This window comes from Rhinopithecus bieti, unplaced genomic scaffold, assembly GCF_001698545.2.
Source record: "Rhinopithecus bieti isolate Rb0 unplaced genomic scaffold, ASM169854v2 scaffold_16834, whole genome shotgun sequence".
In the NCBI taxonomy this organism is placed as follows: Eukaryota; Metazoa; Chordata; class Mammalia; order Primates; family Cercopithecidae; genus Rhinopithecus; species Rhinopithecus bieti.
This window is the reverse complement of record NW_016809297.1, coordinates 1,964,886-1,976,857: the sequence shown is the minus strand read 5'-3', so window position 1 is coordinate 1,976,857 and position 11,972 is coordinate 1,964,886. Positions and strand designations below refer to the sequence as shown.

General features: G+C 38.8%; 1 long non-coding RNA gene across 1 annotated transcript in view; it reads right to left on the bottom strand.

The window, feature by feature from the left end:
• The window catches only part of LOC108540082 (uncharacterized), a 77,140-nt gene that overhangs the window by 59,640 nt on the left and 5,528 nt on the right, over nt 1–11,972 (bottom strand). The window contains exon 2 of the long non-coding RNA XR_001888581.1: nt 2,191–2,286. This is a non-coding gene — a long non-coding RNA (uncharacterized LOC108540082). The remainder of the gene's footprint in view (nt 1–2,190; nt 2,287–11,972) is intronic.

Sequence of the window (11,972 nt, the reverse complement as noted above, 5' to 3'; positions counted from 1 at the left end):
AAAAAGCTTTTATATTACTAAATTTCATAAGCTAGATATAAAAATAATGAAAAATATACATTTTATGTATCTCTTAAGCACTACTGTTTTATTATAATTATTTTAAAAGTGACTATATAACTTTATTAACCAGGAAGTATAATTAATTAAAAATTTTTGTTTTCAGTAATGCTGAATAATGGAAAGAAGCTGAATATGTTTCCTTCATTTTTAATCAAGTTCTGCCTTTCTAAGGTGTAACATATACAGTACTAACTGAATGTACTAACAGTTACATTCATCAAGACCACATAACTGGAAAGGAAATGACATACTCCAGAGAATGCCTTAAAGAAATTAGGAGGCCTATGTCATTAGTTGGTCTTTGTTTTCAATTTTGGATTATATCAAACTTACAAAAACTTATATTTATAATTCATTAAAGCAAAAGCAAAGTTTAGAAAGAGAACATTAATCAGTTCAATTTCAATAAGTACACAGATTACATAGGCCAATAAATCATACAAGCAGCTGTTTCATTTTTTAAAAGCATTGGTAAATAATCAGTTGGACTGAAATTAATTGCATCCGTTCTACACACCCCTACACTCAGCAGCGTGAAAGTATCTGCACACAAAAAATAAATATAAGATTGTCATAAATAACAATATAGTATCACAAAATTATTTAGCATGCATAACAAGTAATACATAATAGAATCATAGAATCATTGAGTTAATATGTCTACAGTCAAATAGAGTATTAAGAAATTAGAATGCAAATTTTCCCAAAGAACATAAACATTTTTCAATGTATGAAAATTTATATATATATACATATATGGATTTTATTCCTTTTGTGGCATTTCCATAAACAATTGTTTTATTTACTCAATTATGTTTCTTAAACTCATCAATTTAATCCAATTATTTCTGATTATAACCCTTTGTGTGAAATAACAATATATAGGTTGTAGATAACATCTCATGGTACTCTATGAAATTGGGATAATGATTGTGAACAAACTTTGTTAATTCTGAAGAGTTCTATGAAGGTGAAGGGGGAAGTAGAGGAGAGTTGCCTCTGTGTAGTTCCTTCCCAAGCACACCTGCCATCTTGAGCACCAAGAATAAAACTGAATTGTGTTGCTCACAAGGAGCTCACAGCAGACAGCTTCAAGCTTTGAGCTGCCACAGAGGACAGGTGCCCTGAGGCCTCTACTTCATCACTTTGCATATCAGCCAGGAAAAAAAAAATTCCACACCCAGAAACTTCCTAAAGTATCTTTCCTCTCTCGAAGGTAGAAATCAGAGAAGGCTGAGACTGTACGTTATGGATTCAAAACTATCCCTGGAACTGATTATTCGTTTCCCTCTAGAGACCTAATCAGGACTAATCCTATCAGGACTCAAAGTTCTGTTTATTTTGGTCAACCCTAATTTTAAATCTCCCAAACTATTTTTATCTCTAAAACTGCTGAGAGGCCACGTAGCCTGGACACAGATTCTAGAACCCAATTGCTACTATGACCCTGGATCAGTTGCTTAAATTTCCAGCATTTCAGGTTTTTTCTCTATAAAATGGGAAAATAGTATCATAAGGATGTTAGGAGGATTAAATTGTAACATTTGTTAATCATTTAGAACAATGGCTGACACAAAGTTTTTCCATGTAAATATTTGTTAACTAAATAAATAGAGTATATCCTCTAATGTGACTCAAGTCTGCCCTCGCTCTCAAATCTTTTTGTCCTAGGTCTATGAAATTCCAGAATATGTAAGGCCAGCTTCACGGGTATGTGATCTGTACAGTCACACACAGGATCTCACACTTAGAAGGGTCCGCACTTGGTATAATGGTTGGAATGCTTAATCTTAAATATGATATCCTGCATTTTCATTTTTTACTGGGCCTCAGAGATTATGTAGCAGATCCTAAACAACATGTCATCAAGAGATATCCTTATAACTTCAAGCTCACTCTTCTCTGGATATTCTCATTAGCTTCTTAATTTGAGTCCTGATGACATTATTCTCCCTACAACAAACAGTATAAAATGGAGGATTTTTTTTTATACCCTATATATCATAGTATCACAAGCCAGGAAGTTGAGATACTTTCTGCTTCCAATTTTCTTTATCAACCCCACCCATTTGAAGCTTGAACTACTAAACTACACATCGTACCTCCTTCCTACTCTCATATACTGACCCATTCATTCTCAAATTTGCTGGATTCATTTCCTTCTTCTTTATCTTCATCTCTTATTTCTTTGACATATTTTGAAATGGCTGCAGCAGGAGTTACCTAAAAAAAAAAAAAAAAAAACCCTGGGTTTGTTCTCCTGGTGAATAACAAATGACTCTCCAAGAGAATGCTGGTTTTGATCAAATAGGAGTTTTATTACTTGGCACAAGTAAGGAGAACACTAGGTGTATTCTCCAAAGCAGTGTTCCCCGGACGGAAGGTGACAGGAGGGTTTTATGGGGTGATGGAGAGGGGAGAGGGTGCATCATCTCACGTAGAGGAGGAGTCCCAGTTGTGCAGACATAGTGAGTCATTATGCCAGCTCATAGGTTGCATGTTATGGTAAAGAAGATACAGCTCTTTCCAGGGTAATGAGGAAAATTCACTAGGGTTCATCTACAAATTGTTGGGGTCTGTCAGGAGCTGGTTCTAACCAACTAGGTGACTGCAATCCACACAGTTTAGGAAGAAACAGGCTACAGGGCAAGAGGCCTTAAAACAGGCTGATTACTCAAATTGATTAAATTCCTGTAATCCCCGAAGACTCTTCCAGTTGGCTGACACTAGCCGACTAAAATAACCCTGAAAAACTGTCTTTTGTGGGGGAAATTTGCATCTACAGAGAATCTCCATTAATCCAGGCCTTTCCTAAATCTAGAAGAGATTGAGAATCTGACACCTTTAAAGGTCTGAAAAGCAACATTTGCCATCTATTCTCTCTGAAGACTGTTACCTATGAGGATTCAACTACATAACAAGGAAACTTTGCTAGCCAGGCCTCTTCCTTTCTCCCTCCCATAACCTGTCTTGCCACTAAAACCTGGTCTACCACCATAACTTTTTTTTGGCCATGCTCTGAGCCCTCATTCTTTTTATAACCTCAAGACGGCATATAAGCTTCTGTATCTTATTGGCAGTTAAGTCTTCATTCTGAGGGCTCCCATGTACACATGTTAAATACATTTGTATGCCTTTAGTCTTACTAATATGCCTTTGCAAGCTGATTTTTCAGCGAACCTTCGGAGGGCCAAGAGGAAAGCTTTCCTGCATCATCATTCTTGATAACTTCAGAATTCATAGGGATGAACCATTCAAACCCTGCCTGTCAGACTTTCCTTCCTCACTGCCAATCACCTTTTCCTCCACCAATCCCCAGCCAGTGGTCAAACCCTTGACATTGCATCACCACTAACTCACCATACCTCAAAAGCTTAAAATCAACCCCTGTCTCCTCTGGCTGCCACTTGCTATTCTTTGTTTGCATTCTCAAATACTCATTTTGAAATAATTCTTCAAACTTAAATGAAACCTCTAAAGCATTGACTTTGCTTTTCATTATCTTCCTATGTGCTTGTTTCCTCTTCCCCCTTTACCTGGCTTTTAATCCATGTTTCACTAATTGAAGTAATTATCTTTTAATTATTTTAACTTGCTTGTCTTCCCTAGTATCCTCCCTTGGAAACCCAAACACTGATTAAAAATCATTCAAAAACTGTTTTTCATGCCAATGCCTGAGAAGCTGAGTATAAATGTAGAAAGTCACACACTAGGAAGAATAAAATCACATTAAATTTATGCTAAAACATCCATATACATACTTAACACTGCCTGACAAGCCTATTCTCCCCAGTAGAATTGAGACAGCCAGGTGGGAGGGGGTCTCTGGAGAAACTCCAAACAGCCTGTCCACCGGCGTGGAGCCTCAGGAAGTTCACTGTTTGCAGAGGGGAGGAGCCTGGCCCCTCCTCTTCCTGTGTGGAAACTGGGATTCCAATGGCCCGGCTGTAAGCACTCTAGGAGGGACTCTGGCCTAGCTGGAGTCCCTGTTTCCTCCTCCTTTTCCTTTTCACCCAATAACAGCCTGTATTGGCAGGGCACGGTGGCTCACACCTGTAATCCCAGCACTTTGGGAGTCTGAGGTGGGCTGATCACGAGATCAAGACATCAAGACCATCCTGGCTAACACGGTGAAATCCCATCTTCACTAAAAATAAAAAAATTAGCTGGCCATGGTGGCGCACACCTGCAGTCCCTCTGTTGGGAGGCTGAGGCAGGAGAATCGCTTGAACCTGGGAGGTGGAGATTGCAGTGAGCAGAGATTGTGCCACTGCACTCCAGCCTGGAGACAGAGTGAGACTACGTCTCCAAAAAAAAAAAAAAAAAAAACAAACCCTGCCTTACTCACCAAATTGTCTGCGAGCCTGAATTTTTGTGGCCGTGGGACAACGAACCCTGCCTTTAACTGAACTAAGGAAAAGTCCTGCAACAGAATCACACACAATGAAACCCTTTTGTATTTTCTCTTCTCTTCAACTACTGCCCATCACTCTGCTCCCCTTTCAACGCAAAGATACTGTGATTTTTTCACACTCACTGATCTTTCTTCCTACTCTTCACTCTTCAACATACTACACTGTAGCTTCTTTCTTCATCACTCCTCAAAATCTTGTCTTCTTTAGGCAATTTGTGACCACCATCTTGTCAAATCTGCTGTTCGATTCTCCTCTTCCTTGACATTCCCTGGCATCCTATGGTTGGCATTCTCTCTTTCTTGAAACCATCTTTTCCTTTGGTTTCTGAAAAATCTGACACTTTCCTTTTTCCTACATCACTGGCTATAATTTCTAGGTTTCTCTTGCTTCTAAATAGTTCCCTGACTCAATCCTTTTGTGTGATCTTCTTGGTTGCTCTTATACATATCATTTATCTAGAGTATCCAACTGTCCTGGTTTGCCAAGGACTGAGAAGTTTCCCAGGACTTGGGACTTTCGTGCTAAAGCGGGAGTGTCCTGAGCAAACCAGGAAATTTGATCACCCTAGATCTACATGCTGCTAACTCCCAAGATTATGTTCCCAATCCAGACATCTCTGATGAGTTTTAGATCTGCTTGGATTTGTAATATTCATTTCAGACTTAAATTTTTTCAAGACAGAACTTAATTTTTGCCTTCAAACTCTTTTCTCCTTATGTTCTATCTCCACAGATGTCATCAGTAATTATGGCAAAATAAAATAAAGCAAAGAAAACTAGAAATCTTTTATGGCTCCTTGTTACTCTTCCCTTTTCCTCACCCCTCCCCAGCAGCTGCTACCTTGCCCAAGCCACCAGCAGCTCCTCCCTGGACCACAACAATAGCCTCCTAATACCTTCCTTAATTTAACTCCTGTACCTTTGTAATCCATTCTGCACAAGATAATCTAGGGTAACTCTGGCTTTAAACTAGAGTTCTTTTGGAAAACATATGTAAAAATTCACTTCTTTATAAAATATTTTGGTGGGTTTCTTTGCTCTATGAATAGCAACCAAGTATCTCTCCAGGACTTAACAACAGTGTTTCTCTACCTATCTGTAAAGAGATGAGTTTGTTTTACTTTTGTTTTTCTATTCCACTGTGGCTCTATTTGCACATGGTTAGGAGCAGTTAGCAATGAGATATACCATGCAAGTTTGAAACACCTGAACTGTTCTATGTCCTGAAATGAGTCCAGTGATCAAGTGCTGGAGTCTCAGCAATGTGAAAGGTTACAGTAAAGGTATTTAACTTTCACGACCAGAAGCGGTCCACAATTTTCCTCTGATCTTCATTTATACAACCCATTCTTTTGCCCCTGAACACAGAGGGCACTCTGGCTTCTTTGTCATTCAAAAGAGCTATCTGGTCCATGGACGCAGCTTAGAGTGTTTTTTGCCCAGCTCTCCACAATAAAGCTTGTTATCCTTCAGGTCTCAGCTCAAATACCTTCTTGAGAGGGGAAATCCCAAACCACCCTTTCTAAATTAGCTGAATTCAATTATTTTCTGACTCATCATACAGCTTATTCCCTTTATAACATATTCTAGGATATTAACGTCTATATTTGTCCAGCTTTATTGAGGTATAATTGATACATAAAAATTGTGTATTTAAGGTGTACAAAGTGATATTTTGATACACATAGTTTTTTACGTCATTTTATGTTTTAACATAAAACTTTTATTATAATTATTTTCTTTTTAGAGATGGGGGTCTCCCTATGTTTTCTAAGCTGGTCTCTAACTCCTGAGCTCAAGCAATCCTCCTGCCTTGGCCTCCCAAAGTATTGGGATTACAAGTTTGAGCCACGATGCCCACCCTGTATACACTTCAACTTTTTTATGTCAAACAAATCTCTGTTTTTTGTGGGTATCTAGTTAAGAGGTTTCCCTCAACCCTTATATTGTTTATGTCACTTTGATGATTTTGTTCTAAGTGTTTTATATTTAAATTTGTAATCAATTGAGAACTATTGTATATAAGATATAATGTACTATATAATAAAAATATATTTTATATTTATGTATACACATTTATGTTCATATTGACATATACATAATTATACATAAATATAGCTAAATATTATATAGAGAGGGAATGAGACAGAGAGCATTTTATCCAATTGAATCTTTTGCAATGATTGAATAAGATTTAAAAAGTGTGCTCCTCAGTGACATGTAGCTTTTGAGCACTTTAAAATATGGCTAATGTCACTGAGGAGCACACTTTTTAAATCTTATTCAATTTTAATCAATTTACATTTAAATGTAAATAGTGCTTCTTGCTAGTGGCTACTATATTGGACAGCACAGACATAGCAAGAGTGGGTCCAGCTTTTTTTCTCTCTGGATAAATAGCCAATTGTCAGTCTTGAGTATTAAGTAAGTCATTCTTTTCCCACTGAATAGAAATATGAATGTTGCCATATATAAAGTTTTCATATACAGACATCTATTTTCCAGATTGTTTGTTTTTTCATGGATCATATGGCTAAAAACCATATTGATTTGATTATGGTTGACTTTATAGTCTGACAAATAATGTGTAAAGCAAGTTTCCCAGCTTCTCATTCTCCTATATCAAACTTTTCTTGGCTGTTCTCAGACATATATTTTTCCAAGTGAACTTTAATATCATTGTATCCAATTCTAAAATCAACACTTGAAGTTCTATTTGGAAGTGTCTTGAATTTATAGAACAATTTGTTTAAGAATTGGCATTTTTACTGTATTAATTCTTCTTATCCAAGATCACAGTATGCCTTTTCATAGTTCAGATGTTATATTATGTTCTTCAATAAGATTTCTCAGACATTTTTCCTTAGATCCTGTTTCCTTTTTTAAATTATCTATAAGGATATTATGTTGTTTATTGTAAATAGAATGTTTGTCAATTTTCATTGCCATTTGTTTACAGATAATATAGACAAAAACGGTTATCTGTACTTATTTATCATGTTTCTATTCTAACAAATTCACTTATTCAAGGTTTTATTCATTGGTATTGATTTTAACAAGAAAGTTTAGACATACAGTGTTGTTATAAGAAAAAATCTAATTTTCCAATGTTTACACTGACTTTAATTTTCTTAGTTCACCATATCAAAGTAATGGTGGTAGTAGAAATTCTAACCTATTTTTCATATTAATTAAAATGAGAGTTCTGTAATTTAGAACCATAACTAGATTTGATTTGAGGTAAATTATTTTGTCGGATTCTGTAGTGTATTTTATTCCTAGAGTTTTATTTAAAATGCTTATTAAATATTATATAATCTTTTCAGGATTAGTTGATATCATATGGTTTTGATTTTTACAGATCGATACAAACAATTTTACTGATAATTTCTGACTATTTGGAAATCTCTCTTATTTTACAACTATTTTTGCATTTGTACTTATATGTGAAGTTAAGCTATACTTGTGGGTGTTTTCTAACTTTATAAGGCTTTATATTAAACTTTTTCTGAATAGTCTGTAATAGCTTAAGTAACATCAAAATTATCTAGTTTTTAAAGTTGATAGAACTCAGCTGTGAAAATCCATAGTCCTAGTTACTTTTGTTAGTGACAGATTTTTAAATTTCTCAATCACTTTTACGATTATTTTTTTTTTCTTTCTTTGGGATCATTTTGGAAATGTACATTATATTAGAAAAACATTTTATCTAGGTTTTCAAATTTGTTGCCATAGAATCTTCTTTAATTGCATTTCTCTAGTTATACTGAGAGGTGAAGCCAGCTGGACTTCCTGGGTTGAGTGGGGACTTGGAGAACTTTTCTGTCTAGCTAGAAGATTGTAAATGCACCAATAAGCACTCTGTTTCTAGCTAAAGGATTGTAAATGCACCAAACAGCACTCTGTGTCTAAAGGATTGTAAACGCACCAATCAGCACTCTGTAAAAATGCACCAATCAGCACTGTGTCTAGCTAAAGGATTGTAAACTCACCAATCAGCACTCTGTAAAATGGACCAATCAGCATTGTGTAAAATGGACCAATCAGCAGGATGTTGCTGGGTCCAAATAAGGGAATAAAAGCTGGCCACCCGAGCCAGCAGCAGCAACCCGCTGGGGTGCCCCCTTCCATGCTCTGGAAGCTTTGTTCTTTAGCTCTTCACAATAAATCTTGCTGCTGCTCACTCTTTGGGTCTGCACTACCTTTATGAGCTGTAATCCTCACCGCAAGGGTCTACGGCTTCACTCCTGAAATCAGCAAGACCACAAACCCACCAGGAGGAACAAACAACTTTGGACACGCCACCTGTAAGAGCTGTAACACTCACAGCGAAGGTCTGCGGCTTCACTCCTGAAGTCAGTAAGACCATGAACCCACCAGAAGGAAGAAACTCCAGACACATCTGAACATCTGAAGGAACAAAGTCCGGACACACTATCTTCAAGAACTGTAACACTCACCGCAAGAGTCCGCAGCTTCATTCTTGAAGTCAGCGAGACCAAGAACCCACTGGAAGGAACCAATTCTGGGCACAATAACTCACATCTCATTCCCTCTCTTGTACGTTCTTTTAATCAGATTTATTTTTCATGCTTCTCAAATTGCATATCCCTTGAGATTACATTTCCCCTTTGGGGAGTCCTGAGACTGACAGGAGCTGAGATGATTCCATGCAGCCTTTACCTCATGCATGGCACTTATCCTGTATGTGGACTCAAGCAGTGTGCCCTTCGCTTTGAGAACCTCTGAAGACGAGAGCCAATCCCAGGCTCCCTCTCCCTGATTCATCTATCAGCTGCAGCTAGTCACTCAATTGTGACCCTTAGATTTAACAGATTGCATCCAGAAGCCAGTCTATTGTGTCTCCCCTAATCTGCCATGGATTCCCATCAAGCTCTCAGTGTTCTCTCTAAAACTCTTCCTTTAGATCTGAAGAGAAGAATAAAGCACATTCCCACCCTCTGCTTTTATATCTTGTACTCACAGCACAGCTATTTCCAAATAATTTCACTCTCTTTAAATTATAATAGCAGTTCAGTCTCAGAAAACTGAAATGACTCTATTAGTTTTAAGTAGAAAAAGGATCAATCTATTTAATTACTGCTTACCAAATTTTGGCAAGGTGGTATGATATAGTTTGGATTTATGTCCCTGCTCAAATCTCATGTTGACTTGTAATCCTCAGTGTTGGAGGAGGGGCCTGGTGGGAGGTGATTGGATCATGGCAGCAGATTTCCCTCTTGCTGTTCTCGTGATAGTGAGTGAGTTCTCAGGAGATCTGGTTTTTAAAAGCATGTAGCACCTCCCCCTTCACCCTCTTTCTCCCGCTCCAGCCATATAAGATCTGTCTGCTTCCACTTCATCCTCCACCATGATTGTAAGTTTCCTAGGCCTCCTAGCCATTTTCCTGTACAGCCTGTGGAACCATGAGCCAATTAAATCTCTTTTCTTTATAAATTACCCAGTCTCGGGTCGTTCTTCACAGCAATGTGAGAAAGAACTAATACATGGTGAAACAGCCACTGAGTTGGCCTGAGGATTGACTCCCAGACAACTGGAGAAATGACCTATCAGAAATTGGCCACTTGTGCTACAACAAGGAAACAACCAAAACTATATACCAGGTTCTACTGTAGTTCCTGAGGATGCAATAAAACAAACAAGTTTCTGTAGTAACAAAACTTTACTTTTAGGAGTAGAGTGGAGATGAGAGTCAGGGATAGAGAAAGGCAAATATGTAAAATATGTATTATGTTTGAGGCTGATGATTGCTATCAAGACACAAAGCAAAGGAGGTTTGCAATATCAAATAGATTAAAGGAGGGAAGGAAGCAAGATATGTTAATAGAGAGGGGAAGAAAGTCCCAGAAGGAGGAAGAATACCTAGCATGTTAAAGAGATAAGGAGACCAATGGGGTTAAAGCAGAGTGAGCAGAGTTAAGTCATAATAAAGTGTGGTCACAAGGTGATGAAAGTAGGGGGTCATAAAAACCAAGAACCCTTATTGGGGCTGCAAAGTAGGTTCACCAATTACCAATCCTAAAGGAAGACACCCACTCAGTGTAGGATGACGAAGATCATCACTACGGAATCACCAGGAATAGGAATCCAAACACCTCTGCCCACTGCATTTTGGGATACAGTTTTACTAAATGCCTGAGTCCAGTGGGACAGATCTCACTCACATGCAACAAGTTATGTGAAGCAGGTTTATTACTTACAGACAGGCAGTAAAGGGAAAGAAGTTTCAGATCCATTGTGAGCCAGTCACTCAAGCCTCAAGAAAGCTGCCTGGGATGGACAGAGTCTCTAGTGGACTTGCTTTGCTAGTATCATAGCTGAGGGACCTTAAAGACAGCCTGCCCAGGTTATATACCTCAGGGACTACATTAGTGGTCCCCAAACGTTTTGGCACCAGGGACCAGTTTCATGGAAGACAATTTTTCCATGAACCAGTGGGCTGTGAGGAAGGGATGGTTTCAGGATGAGACTGCAACTGTTCTACCTCAGAGCATCAGGCATTAGATTCTCATAAGGAATGCACAACCTAGACCCCTCACATGCTCAGTTCACAATAGGGTTCGTGCTTCTATGGAGTCTAATGCAGCAGCTGATCTGATAGGAGGCAGAACTCAGGTGGTCATGCTTGCTTGCCTGCTGCTCACCTCCTGCTGTGTGGTCTGGCTCTCAACAGGTCACGGATCAGTACCAGTCTGCCACCCAGGGGTTGGAGACCTCTGGGCTACATGACCCACTGGGAAAAGCTTTGAAGGACATTTTGTTTCCAGGGGAGAAAGGAACAAAGCCCTGAGCAGCTCCTTCCTAACTCAAGCTATTACATTCCCTAGGAGGGACAGAAACAAGGCCCAAGCCATTTCAGGCAATTCCTTCCTATCTCAATATATTGTATTCCCATCACATTCTATGGTTATTCTGAAAGCTGTATGCAGGAAGTAGGGGGAGCACTGGGTCAGTGCAAGACCACTCAGAGAACTGTCCTGCAGGGACATGATATGCAGGATCACCAGCTGATCCTGAGGTGGGAGAATCTCCTAAGGCCAGCAATTCAAGACCAGCCTGAGCAACATAGCAAAACCTGTGGCTCAGACAAAAAATTAAATAGAGAGAAAATCTTCCATTGTCTCATTCGTTACCCTGGACTTCTACCATGGCATCCATACTGAGGACTGAAAACATGCATTTGCTCTTTCTTGTATTTAAAATAAAAAATTCACACCTGTAATCCCAGCACTTTGGGAGGCTGAGGCGAGTGGATCATGAGGTCATGAGATCGAGACCATCCTGGCTAACACGGTGAAACCCCATCTCTACTAAAATACAAAAAATTAGGCGGGCGTGGTGGTGGGCACCCATAGTCCCAGCTACTCGGGAGGCTGAGGCAGGAGAATGGCATGAGCTTGGGAGGCGGAGCTTGCAGTGAGCCGAGATCACGCCACTGCACTCCAGCCTGGGCAACAGAGCAAGACTCCATCTC